At 36.7% G+C, this 17,263-nt stretch overlaps 1 non-coding gene across 1 annotated transcript; it reads left to right on the forward strand.

The window, feature by feature from the left end:
• Nucleotides 1–2,541: 2,541 nt before the first annotated feature.
• Trnav-aac (transfer RNA valine (anticodon AAC)) lies at nt 2,542–2,614 on the forward strand. The gene has a single exon. It is a non-coding gene; the product is annotated as a tRNA-Val (tRNA).
• Nucleotides 2,615–17,263: the final 14,649 nt, after the last annotated feature.

Here is a 17,263-nt window from a genome sequence, read left to right on the forward strand (position 1 = left end):
AAGTGGGCTATGGCTGTGATGTTGGTAGAACACGGCGGTGATGGCATTGTAAACCATAATGGACCATTGTCCTGGGCGTGCTGTGCGATGCGGGACTGCATACACAAACAGGCGAACGGCCAGGCCGGCGCACATCACTCCAACACACACAATACAAAGTGCGATTCGCCTCGCCGGGCTTGCGGTGTTAATGTTTTTCGCCGTGTTTATTGGCTTTGCAAAACAGCTGCATCCACTGCCCGACACTAAATATGGGCGTAATACACGCGCGCTGCAACGTAAATCATCTGCGGCTCTCATCGCGTTTTCATGGATTTGCACGCGGCCAGATCATCGTCGCGCTCGTCGGCGCCGCCACTCCATCCTCTGTCAGCACCGCGTAATGTTCATGATTCAACCCGATGTAAAACACAATTCTGCCCGCACGCTGCACCAACCAATTGATACACCGCATATATTGATTTCAATTATGCGCATCATACACTGCGTATGCAAATGAGGAGGACCAATATTGAAATTAGTTTAACGCTCTATAAATTATCTTAAAATTATAGGAAACCAGAACCCCTCAAAAACTTTTTTTAATCCTTTGGTAGCTTAACAGTGTAAAATGTATCTGACCCAATAACAAATATTATAAATAATTATACCAAAATAAATTAAAACTTTAAATTGTGTATTAATGTATTAGTTTCGTAGTTTTAGATGGTAAATTGAATTAAAATAATAATAAAATATTTATTTTATTTTTGTAACACTTCAAACTATTTTATGTATACAAATAATTGAGAGGTTTTTAAATTTTTCAAAAGTTAATTACATGTTTTATTATGATTTTAAATTCTTAAAAAAGTAAATAAATTATTTCTCCACTTATTTCATTCTACCTTTCCCATTGAAACTTTTCAAAAGATATTGACTAAATTCTAGGCTTTAATTCTAGTCATACAGGAACTATGTTATGATTGCAAAATTACAATTTAATTTCTAATTCACTGTTATTTACATAACCAATTGAATAAATTGTAATAGATATTTGGCATCTGACATTCAAATAGGTTTAGTTTGTATATTATATAGGAAATTTTCACTAATTTAAAAACTGTCAATTAAATTTATTAAATACAATTAATACAGGATGTAATTAATATCTACTTTCTTTCATCTATAAAAATATATTGGATAGATGAAAATGCATGTAAAAGATTTTGACACTTAATAAGAAAAATATTTTCATAAAATTCAAAGAAATGATAATCGCAAGTATCTCCCAAGAAACGTTTGAAGTGTGTAATTATTTTGCATTGGCGGTAATACTCATTAAAATGAAAAGGCAGTTTGCCGAATAATCACGAAGACAATAAAACAATTTGATCCGCGCCAAGCCGCACGCGCTATGCCTCCTTTTGGCACCGCGGCGGCGAAAGAGAGTAACGCTCTCGCGCGCTAATTGCACGCCAAGGATGAACAATAAAGAGAGACGCCGCCGCTCTTTTGTATACATTTTTTCATACAAGTGCACTCGCTGCGATTAACGCCTATGTGCGTACGTGAAGCACCTCATGCGGGGAGTCGTTTTTCGCAATAATTTTATATTTGCAAAACGAAACGGGACAGATTTCGTGATTGGCAAGAATAAAAAAATTCAGGTAGCTGCATATCAAAAGAATGTGTTTCATGTTACCCGGCAATTACAAAGTCCCCTGCTTACATTAATTGAGCGGCGGCGCGTAATTGCAAACGCGTCGAGAATAATTTGTTGTAATGAACGTGTCGTTTTTTGTTTTTTCGTATTTGCGCTGATGCATTGGATAATAACACACTATAATTGCGTAGCCGCAGAATAATTCTTTCCTGCCCCAGGCAGTTCAGATGGTGCGCTGATTAGACAAAGAATAGAAAAAAACCTCATAATTATTTTTAAAAATATAGGTGCATATATGCGAGTTTACTAAGAACGGAGTACACATGATTGAGATTTGTTATCTCCAACTAATTTTACCACTTTTTCTGCTCTTAATTATTGCAATTTTTGGTAACAAAAGTACGAATGCGACTACTCATGTCGCGGCTACGCGGGCCTAATTGTGTAATTAAACCTTGCAGTCTGCTCGTCCGCTCGTCAAATTACTGAGAATTTTAGTCCCGCCACTTTTTCTTGCACATCTTCGCAATTAATAAAGTATAAGTGCGTCAAATGCGCGTTAAATTGTTCCTGACGCTGAGCGCTTCCTTTGAAAAACCTCTCAAGTTAATAACTTAGAACATATCTCAGCATTAACAAATTTTTGTCATAGCATCGAATTAAAAATACAATACAATAAAGAATTCGAAACAATGTGGACAGATCAACAATAATATTTAAACTTGATAATAATTATTTTAATAAATATTAACGTTAAATCCTTGGCAGATTCTGCACTGCCCTCTACCTGGCTACACCCCTGTGCAAAATATCATCTGGTTTGTGGTGCTCATGTAAGTAGGTTAGGCGCGGTCAAATTTCAACGGGTTGAAGATATTTTTTGCACACAGCTCACAGTACCTATGGTGTAGCGGTTATCACATCCGCCTAACACGCGGAAGGTCCCAGGTTCGATCCCTGGTAGGTACATTTTTTCAGTAAATAACGTTTTTTTACTCCTTTAATTTCTTCGGTAGATCATTCAGGGGAGCTTTGATCAAAATAAATGAAACAATATAAATTTTTGTTTTTTAATTTGAATCAAATATGATCACCTTCCTGATCTTAATTTTTTCATAAATATAGAAAAAATGAAGGCAAAGAAGTACTATTGTTTACAGATTGAACAGTAAATGATAAAACAAAATTAACTATTCCGTTTCTTAATCACTTAAGCTTTTAATTTGTTTTGTACTTACAAAAAATATTTTTATATTTTAGTCATAACCTCTAATTAGATTATCATGAAGAACCGCACTTGTGATACGCTAAAATATCAAATACATATTGTTTGCTTCAATTTAATTTTTACGCTTCACAAATAAACATAGGTTGAGGGCATTTATCTTGTTCTGATGATCGCAATTTAATTGCCGAGAGAATGAGTGCAGTTCGTTTTCCGTCTGAAAAGTTTGGGTTGCGAAGTCACGAGGTCGGATTCACACACGAAGGTTACCGCACCAAGAGATACATAAATGAATCGAAAACAGTCAGCTGATTAAATTAATTCGGCTGCTGTGTATGCCCACGAGTTAACCGCGTAAATACGCAGACAGCCGTAATTACGCGCGATTTTCTGCAGCAAACACACAAAAAATCTGACGAGCAGATCGTTGGAATAGAGCAAAGAGGCGCGAGATAAAAACAAACTTCGCATAATTCGTGTAAATTTCTCGGTTCGCAGATGAAGTGATTGTTACGCTGATCGCGCCGCCAACAATGCTCCTCTGCAGAACGCCGCCGCCAAGTTGTGTATTTGTTGTGCAGCCTGTGCAGATAAAAATCGCGCACAATAATCCGCCGCGGCGTTGCAACCACACACCCGATATTATTTCGTGTGTTTTTGTTGGAAGGCAGCGAGAAATTAAAAGTTCTTTCTTATCTATGACACGGTTCTTCGACCCTTGCGACCTCAAATTGCAATTAAAAATTTATCAAAAAATGCTTACTTTATTTTTAAATTGCCATATAAATTTAATTTAATAATATATAATTATGAAATACGTGTCTGCTAGATTGGTGCTATTTCTGCACATAATGAGATATTTAATGAGGAATATAATTATATCAAGATATAATTTTATGTTTTCAACTGTTTTTTTAATTAAATTTATGCTATTTATAGAATAAATAAAAATAATATATCTCTTTAAGAAATGTTACCATTTTACAGGTTTTTTTTTTTTAAATTGTATTAGCTAATTATTTCATTCTATTTCTCACTCTCATATTCTACTAAACATCTTTTTAAACTTTCCACACAAAAAATTAATTAAATCAATCAAATTAATCAACTGTTAAATGTCATTGACCAAGAAGAATAATTAATAATAATAATAATAATTAACAAACAAATAAAATTAAATCCTGATCTTGCATCGCATTGCACAACAAACTAATTTGAATGAAGAATTTGACATTTTCATGCAGTGATTTTGCGAAATTTAAATATAATAATTTTACTCAATTTTTTTTTATTAAATAAATTTGCGGAAAAATCATAAAAAATAGATTGGATTTCAATGCAAAAAATTATCCCCTGCTTGAAGCCCATCATTATACAACATAGGTTTTGCTTAACGTTAATTTAAAATTTATTAATAACTAATTTGTTAATTGTTCCAACGTAATGACGCAGGTCACACCATGCGTATACTTGGGACAAATTAGAGGCGGCGCGAGATGGCATAAAGTAAAACATTTTCCTTGGCAAGGGAGCATGAAATTGACGACAGCTCCTCCGTGCTGCGGTGCTGCATGCGTCTCGTGGGTTAAATGAACTCGCGGAATTAAAAAAGCGTCGCTTCGTGGTCGTCACGCGGCGTTTCAATGGCAAACTCGGACCATTAATCATTTTAATTCTCGGCAGCATAAGAAAGCAGGGCACTCTCACGACCTCTCGAAGACGAAAAATAAATTATATGAAATGATACACGCAGCTCCAAATTATAATTTCTTTGCATTTGAAATTCTAATCTGAGGAAAAAAATAATCTTGTCCTGACTGTGTGCGGTGCATGCTTGAAAAATATAACAAAAAGAAGAAGATAATTTCGGCGGTGCGTTCACTACTCGTCGCAAATATACATAATAAATAATTTATCAAAAGAGGCGCGCAATTGAATTGCTAATGTGCTTCTCATATCTGCTGATGAGAATATTTTGCTCGCGCCAAACAATGCCGTAAGTACTTCTTCTGTGAAATGAGAGTGCGCGCTCTTGTGTGTCGCGAGGGGAGCACGGGCGCTCTTAATAATTCTTTTAATTCCTTCCAGAAGGAGTTTACTTATTATGCGCTGAGAAATCGAGTGCGTGTGTAGGCGTCACGCGAAGCCGTGTTTACCTCTGTATTTATCAGCAAATTACACGTTGCTCGCGGTTTGTTTTGCACTGAAAAATTATTTTGCCGAATTTCGGACAGGGACTACAATTATAATTTGCAAGTAAAGTTGTAGTGTTTATTTAACTGTAGAAAATTAAAAAAAAACCCTCGTGCTTCTAATAAATGTCTGATTGAATTTGTAATAACGCAATATATATTTCCATCTGCTCTATTGAAAAAATAATTTTGAATTGAATAATGATACAAACACTTTGACAATGTAAAAACTAATGGACATTATTTATTTTATTTTGGAATTTACATTTGGCAAACTCATTCACGGTTAATGCTTAAGATGTAAAAACAGCACATTTTATCCAGAAATTATTTTTTTAATAGCTTGCTGTAAAATGCAAAAATTTCATCTTACATGAAATCATTATATTTTACATTTTTTTTTATTTGCGATATCTGGACATGACCTTGTGCTGTATAGTTTTATTAGGTAACAACTTTTTTTTAATTATTGTTTTTAATCTCTTTTAATTTTATTTCAATTGAATCATTTGGTATTATTTTAAAATCTAATATCGGTATTTTTAAAATTGACTAGGAATCTCATAAAAGATGAAATTTAATTTTTCCGCAGCCAAAATCGGTTGCAATTGAATATTCATTGAGGCGATTGTGTCCCATAAGAGGCCATAATCCGGTCGTTTAGCGGCTTTACATAAGTGATTGCGTTGAGATGATCAAATCGAGTTTTGCTGCTGGGCGTGCTCGCCTCCCACTATAGTGTGGGAAGTTTCACCAACACACTTATTAGGGTTGGGCCGCTGAATTTGTCTCCCTTTGTTTGCCACTCTTTTTTTTTACCGAAAGAAAAAAAGGCATTGTGTTCATTCACGACTTACGTCTCAAAATTCGGCGTCTAATCAGCTTAAGCGCCGTGAAATTATGAAAATCCACACTTGCGCATCTAATTGAACAACCTTTCAGAAACAAGCTTCAGCGCAGGGCTACTGTTTTTTTCAATCCGTGCATAAATAATTTCAAAATGACGTGAGCTGGAGTGCTGGGAAAGAGAATTATTTTTTCCCATTTTTCTTATCAAAGGTCAATCACGGCGTATTAAAGGAGAGAAGGAATAAACAATTTTCCGCCATAAAGCAGTAAACCTCCAGCATGGACGAGCGCGGTAATAAAAGATTAATAACAACTGATCGGACACGAATATAATAACGCCATAAATCTTGGGCTTAATTATTCTCTCTCGGCAATTTCTCGGAAGGCCTTTTGTAATTGAAAACCCGCGGCTTGACTCTGCGTGTTTTTTCTTTCTTTAATTTTTCTCAATAAAAACTAGTTCGCGATCAAAAAGCGTTTTTTTTTTGTTTATATGCGGGGAGGACGAGAAAAAAAATATGAAAAAGCCCCATAAAAAGTTTAAATGTGCCCGTGGGGCCTCTTCTCGTTGAGCAGCGGAAGTCACGCGGCGCGAAATAAATGCAATTAGCACGAGGCACCTCGGCATAAAAATATTAAATTGTAAATTAGCCCTCATTACCAGAAGCAGACGGAAATAAAAGAAAATGCCTTTTGCTGCGAGGTGACCCTTTGGCTACTGAAAATATTTTGCTCCTTTACTCAGGACATTTTCTGCTTATTGTCAGAGAAAAAAAGGAAAAACCGGAGTGCTATATTTTTCGGCGCGCCAGGAGAGATTTTGATCAGAGGCGGCGCGATTTTTGTGAAGATTATATTTAGTGATTTTTAATGAGGTGCCTTGTAAGCAAAGGAGTGTTACTACAACAACTGGTCGATCCTCTCCATGTGTATCGTTTTATACTGGGAGCAATGGGAAAAATATCTTTTTATAACGAGGAGGCGCTTCGGGAGACGCGAGAGAGCGAGTTGGAAAAAAGCTCTGAAGGTAAAACGACTTGTGTGGGCAGTCATAAAAGAATTATACATCTTAAAAAGGTGTAGACAAAAAACAAACACTCGCGCTCTGCTCACGAGAGATTTTATTGAATTCTTAACAAGATTTTGAGGAATGTTTTTCTTTCCACCGTTTTCGCCGCCGCCGCCGCTGCCAATAAAATTAATAATTAGGAAACATGGTCGCCCTTGAGCGGCCCCAAAAATTGACATGCGTGAATCGGTTTCCTGCTCTCTCGTTTTCTCAAAAGACAAATTTACGACTTTCCACTTCTCATGATTTAACAAGGTGCATAAATTCCAGGCCAATTGATCTTTATATGCAAAAAAAAACACCGCGTTTTTCAAAAGGAAAAAAAAGAAATCAATAAAAGTTCAGGTTGTTAACAGGTGTCCGTCTGGAGAGGTCAATAAAATAGAAATTTTGCATATTTCGCCAGTTTCTTACGAATTGACAAAGACAAACTCTCGGCAAGGATTTATGCGAGGGTCAAATTGAAAAGCGAATAAGGTACACGCAGTGTTGTTTTTTCCCTCCTTTTTTGTTTCGATGCCGTGCGTCTTTGTCCTGCGACTTTTATTATAATAAATAACCGGACTGTGTGTGTGTTTGTCGCGCAGGCAGAGATCGGTCGTTGGGTCGGTCGGTGCCGTGTAAAAAGCACGCAGGGGCTTTTGTTTTATAGGCGAGCAGCAGACTGGAAGAGCTGATCGAAGGCGCCACGGAGATGGAGGCGCGATAACCGAACCCGGCCTCGACACCTTATTATTTTTTTCTCCTGCCGCCGCTTCTCCTTTCTGCCCTCATCAGATGCTATCGTCACAATTATTGTGTCTCTTTAGCGTCATAATAAGCAGCTTCTCTATTCCGAACCGAAACCCATCAATGTCATCATCTGTCCCCAACTATCAACTTATTTCACCGCCGGTTGACGTTTTTCTTAAAAGGTGTTTAAGTAATTTGACAAAATTTATTTAACCATTTGTGCCATTTTCTGCAGTTAAATAGTTTTTGCTTTATATAATAATAATAATAAAAAAATAATTATTATTTTGAAAACTCTTAAGATTGTAGATTGAATGTTGGTCGCAATAATGTTTGGGACAATATACAGCATTAAAATAAATTTAAACCTAAGAAACCCTTTTGGTTCCCGTTCAGGTTGAAATACGTATTTTATTTTATGGCAGATATATAATCATACTTAAATCAGAAAAGATGGACCGAAAATTAATTTAATTTACTGCAACAAGAATCACTGTCAATTTCAAATCTTTCATCATCAATGTAAATTGATTTACACTGCAAATTTTTTTAAACAAACCAAATTGCACTCTGTGTTTTAGTTAATTTATAATTGACCAAAATTCGAATACATTTGGCCTAACTTGAGCAAGTTGCTGCTACAAGAAAGGTAAATAATTGATCTCGAGCGTTGAAAAGGAACCCATGTCGCGAATAATCTGGCGAAATAAATTTCCAGCCGGCTTCTAGGGGAGCCACTCGCGACTACAAGCGCCATAAAGCATGTGAGCAGCGCAAATCTGTGCCCTGCTGCGCGCCCAACAACCTGCGCGCACCTAAGCTCCAAGTAAGTAAATGAGCACGCCGCGCCAGATTAAATTTTAGCGTTTAATTTGTTGAAATTAAACCCGATAGTCGTGTTGGATTTTCTCTCGGCCGCAATAAATTCGGCCTTCTCCGCGCGCGATTATATTAATTCAATTTACAATCAGCAGCACCGAGCCATTCACTTTGCTCTCCGCTCGATGGGAAACGAATGTTGAATGTTGTTGCAAAAGTGGAAACATTTATAAAACGACATGTTCATGCCTGTCGCCGAGAAATTATCGCTCACTCAGCCGATTTACGCGTACACATACTTTTCGTACGCGCAGTTCAACGGACTGCCCGCAGTTAAAAAAAATTGCTCTAAATTTAGAAATTTAAATTATGATGCGGGTACAGGTACTACAGGTTTCATGTTAGGACTTCCGCTAAAATTTAAAACTATTTCAGTTCCTCGATTTAATACAAAAGCTATCAAAATATAAACCGTTTAGCAAAACGCTTAGTTGTCAAAAAGATTTTTTTTTAATTTTACAATACAATGAGACATTGAAACACAGAACAAAAGTATTAATACTATTAAAAATATATTTTATAGCTCAATTAAACATTTTATTAAAGTGCTTCAAGAAAAATAAATTATATCAAATCCAAAATTTTATATTATTAATTTTTTTTTCTTTTTACCAACATGATTTGTATTTTAATAGTTTGAAAAGGAAATCTTCAAGTAAAATTTTGATGATAACAATATATTACTTGCTTTTAAACTTTCAATAAAAAAAAACCTCCTTGCCAGCAGGTACCTTCTCAAAACAAAAATGAAGCCTTTTTTTAAATGAATAAATGTAACTATTTTCTTTGAATATAAAAAAAAGCTATTCTGCATATTAATATATTTTTTTTATTTTATAAAAATAGTTGAGGCAGAATATATAGTATATTAAAAATAATCTTGTTAATTGTGATGAAACTTTGGTATGCGAGTGATCTGAGTTTTACCGACATGCACACTCTGCATATAATATTTTGCAACTTCCTGGTGGTTGATGCAGACTGCCCGCGCTTTGCGTTGCCCGCAGCGAGCATACTGTATGTAATAGCGATTGTAAGTATTCTCAGCGCAGCAGCAAGTGCATGCAGCAACGTGTGCATAATGTAATAAGGCCATCAATTGGATTATGATTGCTCTATGTTTAAGTGAATTATCATCTCGTGCAACAGAACGGCGCTAATGCAATTTGCTATCCTCACTTGCGTGACCGCCGTTGGTCGCTTAATTCGCCATTTTTTACCAATTTCGCGCGCACCCCGCAGAGTGCTATAGAATTAACTAGGGCGAAATTATGCGCAAGAGAAGGACACGCGGCGGCGGCGGCAGGGCTTCCGCAATGGCGCCGCTTTTCGACATGAAAAAACCGCGAGGCAGACACGCGAGAAAAACAGATGCTTCCTCTGTCTGAGCACCAAAAAAAGAGGCCCCGAGGATTAGCAAACAACGACGTCCACAAGGGATTATGCCTTTTAAAATTTGTACGATTTCATATGACAGGAAAAAATATGCTACTCTGCATGTGATATTAATTCTGATTTTCAAAAATTTGGTAAACAAGAAAAGAAAAAAAATATATAAATATATTATATATATGAACTCTTCAGTTATGAGAGGTTAAACGGTCGTAAATTGTTGGCCGAGCAGGGACATGAAATCCTCGGCCGCTTCTTTCACGAGTAACTTTATTATGCATTATTTACAGCGGCGTGTCGTCATATTTATGATACATGGAAAAAAGTGCTTCTGCCCGCGGAGAGCCGACGGACCAGCGCAACCGTCCGAGCACTCGAGTTTAATCCGCGCTCAACTCGCGAGCAAGAGAGAGCCCCTTATGTATGGTGTAGAAGAATATCTGGTGCTTTTATGAAACAATGGCGTGCATAAATTATAAAAAAGGAGCCAGCGAGCACCATAAATATGACTCATGCAAGCTTGTACACAACTTCTGTGTGTGTGTCTTATTTATTATTCCCCGGCCGGCCCAAGAGCGCGCGTTTAACCTTTTGTGCGCGGCAGTGAGCACAACACGCAGCGTACAAGAGAGATTTTTAAAGTGTCCCTGCGCCGCCGCCACCGGTACAGTACGAAAAATAAATATTTCGGCCGCAGCTTTTCTTTTTATTTCGAGAGGAGGACCATTGTTTCACATTGAAAGAACAACTCCGAGAGGAAATAATAAAAGGGGAGACACACGTTTTACTAAATTAATTCTAATCCTTGAACGTGCTTTTATTCTCTGCTTTTGTGAGTATACAGAGAGGATAAGAATAAGACCCAGTAAATTACTGAATGAATACACTTGATTTATTTATTATTATTAATAATTATCATTTTTATGTATATATGTGTAATTGCAGAATATTCCTGAATCTTGAGCTATAGAAAAATTTGTATTACATCGAGCAAGCATCAAATACAATTAATTTACAATCGAATTTTCAAAGAATACTATTGCCACACTGTAATAATTATATTTTAATTTCTATTGGCATATTGTAAGTTCAAAATATTTATTTTACTATTAAAAAAGCCTATTGCATAGAAATATAGCAATTAAATAATTAAATAAAAATAAAAAAATATATATTTTTAAATAAAAAATTAATACAAATACAGATTTTTTTTAAATCTTTTTACCGGTTTTATATTTAAAACTGTAAGCTTGTTTGTAGAACAATTTTAAATTGCCCTTTTTTTCGTCTCGTTGCGAATACTTAAATTATTTCAGGCAATGCTGCGAAGAAGGCTGTTCGGGCGAGATCCTTTCGTTTTCTCAGCGGTGTCTGATGCGTGCGAGAGAGGTATAATATTTATGATTACAATAAAACATGTAGAGTGCTTGTTCTCTGGTCCAGCGAGGCCTTGTCTTTATAGGTGTGGAGCCGTTTTCGGGCGCGATAATTAGGCTGTTTCTGGCTCGGCCATGTCGCGCCTAACCCTGTACGCAAGTCAGGCAATCGCTCACCACTATCTCTCGTCGTCTCTCTCGCTGCTCCTATGGTCGCGTCAGAAGGTGTGCGTGCATGTTCATGCCTATTCCCTATATAATCCAACACAGTGTTTATTAATGAATTCGGGCCGAATCGCTCTCGCGCGTGTAGCAACAAATCTTGCGCTATTGTTTGATCGGAAAACAAACCCTTCACAAGAACTCTCTCGGCAGACAAAACTTCAAAGGCGCAGCGGGACCGCCGAGACTGATGGGCCTGGCCATTGTTTCGCATGAACATGCACCGCGAACTACATTTTGACCATGTCACTTTCAATCGACTGACATTTATTAACCGCGCTTTCAATTGCTTTCAAATAAAAAGTACCAAAACCTTGTTAAGCTGAGAAGCCAGTTGTTGAAAATTCGGGTCACAATATCCTTAATGATAAAAAATTCAAATATTTTAAGGAACATTGATTAAATTTTCATAAAAATTTATTAAGCACTGGTGATATTAATGTAAAAATTCCTTTTCAAAATTTGTTTGGTGAATTAAATATAAAAATCATTTTCTGCCAATTTTAATCATAAAAATATTTATTTTTAGTTGCAAAACTGTCTTTCTTGATAATATATTTTTAGGTCATTGATCGGGAATCTTTAATTTACACAAAAACAAATTATTAAAACACCAACAGTTTTTAATTCCTACTGGTCACCAAAAATTAAAAGAAACTCAAATAAATTTAACTTTTTGACACAATGTGAGATTTTAATTTGCTGTAATTAAATCCAAAATTGGATATTTTTTACAAGTTAATAAGAAATCTTGAATGTTGACTGAAATTCAACGTTAAACCGGTTCTCACTGGTGAGAGTGTTTGCCAGAGCCATCTGATATGCACAGCTCTCTGTTCAGCAGGTTGCATACCCTTGGCATTAATTCATTATCAAAATCGGTCTGACTAATTTCATCTAATTCGACGGACGAATCAGAGTGGTGCTGTTGCAGCCTGCAAGATCGATAAGCGAAACGTGTTTGCGGCTCGGGTTCGTTTCAAAATGACACACACGTGCGAGTGGTCACGCGGCGATTTCCATCGCAAGAGCTCGAGGCAATGGCCGGTTGGAAAAGCCGTGCTGTCCGCAGATGAAAAATGCATGTGGCCTCTGAAACAAAAGAACAGATGGACACGCAGCAGCCTCCAAGTTGCGTCTGCTCTTCATTTATTTACGAGTCAAAATGGATCTGACCGCACAAAATGTCACGCACTTAGGGCACAGCCCACACTGCCAAGCCTGTCCTGTCGACGAGGGTCAAGCGGATATCTCGTTTTCTCTACACAGCAATAAACAGATGTCAAATACAAGGGAAGCTTTTCACAGAGGCGAAAACTCCAATTTCAACTCCAGATGAATTTTTCGAATGAAAGGATTTTGTCAACGAACTACGAATCGTCTCGTTTTCCGCCCGACAGCATTTTTCTGCAAATTAACGACGAGAGAGGCGCGCACTATCATTTCGCTGTCAATTAAAAAGTTTGGAACAAGTGGTGCTGGAGGAGGAATCGTCGTCGAGCAGTCGTCCGTCGGGTCCCCAGGCGAGCGAGATAAGTGAAATGAAGTCCATTGATGAGCAGGAGATACTTTTCTCTGCTCTTCTGGCTCGCCAAACAAAAGAAATTGATGGCTCCATTAATGAGCGGGGCTCGGAGGCATTCGGAGGCGATTTTTAATGCCACCACGACGACTTTCCTCTTTCTTTTCTTCCTTCCCTCGCGCTTTTTAATTCAATTCTTCCGCGAGGGGTTAAATGACAAAAGAAGCAGGGAGGAGCAGTGCGACGGAATAAATTTGCAGCCGATGCTGTTGACGAGAGGGAGCAGCTCGAACGAAATCTTAAAGAGATCTCAAACATGGCGACTAATTAAATTGTTTGCCGACCGAGCAAAGAAAGACTCCGCCGCTTTTCTTAACGCAGCAAACGCGAGAGAGATCAAAGGAAATAATGGATCGGAAAATTGGCCGCGATCGCTCTTCCAAATTCATTAATTTCAAAGGAACCGCAAAACTTTCTGCTTCCCAGAGCTGTTTACAAAGATCTTTTGTGCGGTTGCGGAAAAAGTTTTCCCTCGTGAGGAACTTCAATGCAATCTCAAAAGAATTTAAATTAATTTATATTATGTGTGGTTTGCAAAAAATTAAATTTTTTCTCTCGTATGTACACTTCCTCTTTCTTCCAAGTGGTCTTTCCGCTTCTGAAATAGGGACAAGTGCGAAAAATGGCGCAAAAAGCGGGCGTAGACACAGGAAGGTGTCTCAGTGGCGTCTGCTGTGCTGAAAACGGATGTTCTAATAAGAGCGGCGCGAAATAATTCGCAGAGAAACGCGCGCGTGAGTTATGGCCGCGCTCGGCGCTCTACCCACAAGTATACATTTCAATAACAAACACGCAGCGTGACAGTAATAAATACTCATGTTAAGCCAGTGAAAATGATTTTTTTGTTTCGTCGCCGCCGCCGCTGCCGGGCCGGCCGAGTCTGAGCTGCAGAGCCGAGTGAGTGCGGTGGCGCGCGGTGTCAAGTTGCATCACATGCTCTTGTCAAAATAATATTTTTAATGATAATTTTCTGTCCGCCATAAATTATGCCACATCTCGTCTGTGTCGCTCTCTGCGAGGGGGAATCGAGAGAGCACTAGGAAAAAATTGGGTCTGCTTCAGAGATTCGTAGAAAAGAGCTTTAATACTTTATTAATTAATTATTTATCTACAAGCCCCGTCTTAATTGTTGGTTGTGAAATTAAATTAAAACTGTCATAATAATCACCACTGTCTGGTTTGCTTTTTTTATAAATTTAACTTTTACGCTAGTTAGTAATTAGGAAAATGTTATATTATAACAAGATATTTTGCATTAGTTATTGGTTGTATAGTTCAGTTGTTGTATGAAGCACCTTTTTTTTTTAAAAAAAAGTAGTTAAAAAAATATTCTCACTCAAATCATATTAAGAGAACTTAAAAATAATTGTACTAAAAGAATATGTAGTGTTTGTTATTATTAGTTGTTTTACGTGATTTATTATTAATTCAATAACTATTTAATTATGATTTTATTTTAAGTTTTGAGCCACTTAAATTTTATTAAATGTATTATTTCCAATATTTTGTATTTTTTCTTTTTTATTGATGACACTACCATAAAAAAAGTGATAATGAGAATAATATAAGATTTTAATATAATTTTATATGTATTAAAGTATTAAAGCTGTAATAATTTAAAAGTCACAATTCCATGAAAAAATTTAACAAAATTTATGTTAGCTTTATCTGAGGATTTAATTATGAGTTTAAAATATAATAAATAATTCACATTGATCAATTGATAATTGATTGGTAATTCTCTCTTCAATATGTTTCCCTAAATGAAATGTATTGTAATTTAACTTAGAATAATCATCCTTTACTGGTGACGAGACATTTCGTAATTGTTGATTTTATAATTGTGGTAAGCTAATAAACTTAATTATTTACAACTTCAATTATATTATAGTTTCCAAAATAAAAATGGAATCACATAATAATTATCATGTACATAAATTGTGATGATTATAGGAAATGAAATTGCATTGTATTTTTTATACCCCATTTATAGAAATTCGTAATAATATATATTAGCCAGACTATTCTGTCATGAATATATTATTCTATATTTAATATATTTTATTATGTAAATACTGCACTGTATTATAATTTTAAAGACGACTGAATTATAAAGATAAATCATGTCACTAACATTAAAAAAAACTCGTTTTGATATTTAAAAACCTGGTAAAATTAATAAATCAAAAAATATATATTTTTTTAATTTTACATATACCGGTTTTATCATTTGATGTTCGCTATATATTTTAGAGTTCTGGATTATATCTGGAAAAAACATTGCTAGGGTATACCAAGTCGATAAATTTGGCCGGTGGTTGGCTGGTTGTTGTACAAGGCAAGTCAAAGCAGTGCGGTGCCGCGCTGCTCGGCGTCATTAGGGGTTGAATTACCTAAAATAAAGTTTACACTGGCAGCACACGAGAAGAAATAAATCCATCCGCGCGCCACTCGAAATAGAGCGACCGTGCTAGCCTGCCTACTCTTCTTCTTCTTTTTTTGAGTAAGTGGCCGTAAATCCAGCCGCTGACAACCGCGAGCAGTTAAACACTTGAACCACTTGGTTAAGGGCGGTTATAATTAATCCTCGCGCGCGAGAGCATTTTTTCCCAGCTCATCAAGCGCGGCCAAGGAGGCACTTAATTCTTCCTCACTCTGCGCGCCTCTCTTCATTTTGAATAATTTCGGCCGCCGTGCCAAGCGAAATTATATAAAAAAATTCAAAATTTATTTCGATTTCCCTGCTCACAAATATAGTGAGTCATCTGCGGTGTTCGCGCCGCGACGGAAATTTGTTCAACAATAAATTTACAACTCGGTGCTCGTAATCTTTTACGGCCAGCAAGGTGAATAAATATTTATTTTTACCGACGTGGCGCACATGTGTCATCCGAAAGCATAATTCACTCTCTTCGCGCCCGCTGTGTATTTTTAATACTCTCTCGCTGGGGATTATGAGGCTCTTTATGCCTTTTTGTGAATATGGTAAACATTCCAGGGGCCATTCAACATTTTTAATTAAGTCGCTGCTCGTCAAGAAACTCTGAAATATTAGACGTCTGCAAACAAACTTAACAAGCCACTCGAGGAAACTTCGACCATAATAATTAATTATGTAGTGGTTTGATTACAGAAATTTTTAAAAGTGTAAATATCTCGTTTCACTGTAAAAAGTATAAGAAATAATATCTTTGCTGTTCATCTATTTATCTATAATAATATAAATTAATTTAATTTCAAATCTCTAGAATTAGAAAAACAATTTTAAAGTTTTGAAGGACTACTTCTGACACATTTAAATGCAAATTTTTCATATCTTGATAATGTGAAGAGAAGAAAACGCACAATTTAGTTTGACCTCTCATATTGTGCAGCAATAACTCAAATTGTCACGTCACCCAGAGGTTTTAATTGCCGAGTCCAAAGAGGCAAGGAAATAAATTTGTTGAATCAGCTTGTCTACCAGATGTTAGTAAATTTTTGCTGGGGAAAATAACAATTCAGAGCATTCGCTCCTCGCGGCACCGTTTGTGTCTCGCTTTGAGTCGAGTATGTAAGAAGTGCTAATCTAGAGGGATATTTATAGTCGCCGCTGTCGCAATGCGCGTCGAGATGATGAGCGAGGGGGTTCTACCCAATTGATGTTAGGCAGGCGTAAAATTAGACCGCCACTCTGTAAAATGTATCTCAAAGGGAGCGAAGGCGCATGCAAGAGCGAAAAGTATAGCAAGCGGGGCTGCTCGCGGTCGCGACGAGTGTGAGAAAAACCGAGAGAGAGACGAGTTTATTTGCCTCTAATGCGACAGACACAGACCGTTGCTTTGTTTAATTTATAGTATTTTTTTACTTCATTCTTTCGGCGGTAGGAAACGACGACGTTTCAGTGCGATTAATTTTCGGTTGCTTTACGAGCGCAATTTGAAATTTTAATTCCGCGGTTAACGCTTCGGCTCAGTCGGAGGATGTGAGAAGTTATATTCATGATGGATGTTTATTTGCGAGATTGTAATTATTTAATAGAATAAATGTGGAATATAATGTAGGGCTCAGACGGTTCAGCAAAAATGTTGCATTAATTTCCAGAAATTCTTGGGAAGGGA

Source organism: Neocloeon triangulifer, unplaced genomic scaffold (genome assembly GCF_031216515.1).
Source record: "Neocloeon triangulifer isolate White Clay Creek 2 clone unplaced genomic scaffold, ASM3121651v1 ptg000014l, whole genome shotgun sequence".
Classification (NCBI taxonomy): Eukaryota; Metazoa; Arthropoda; class Insecta; order Ephemeroptera; family Baetidae; genus Neocloeon; species Neocloeon triangulifer.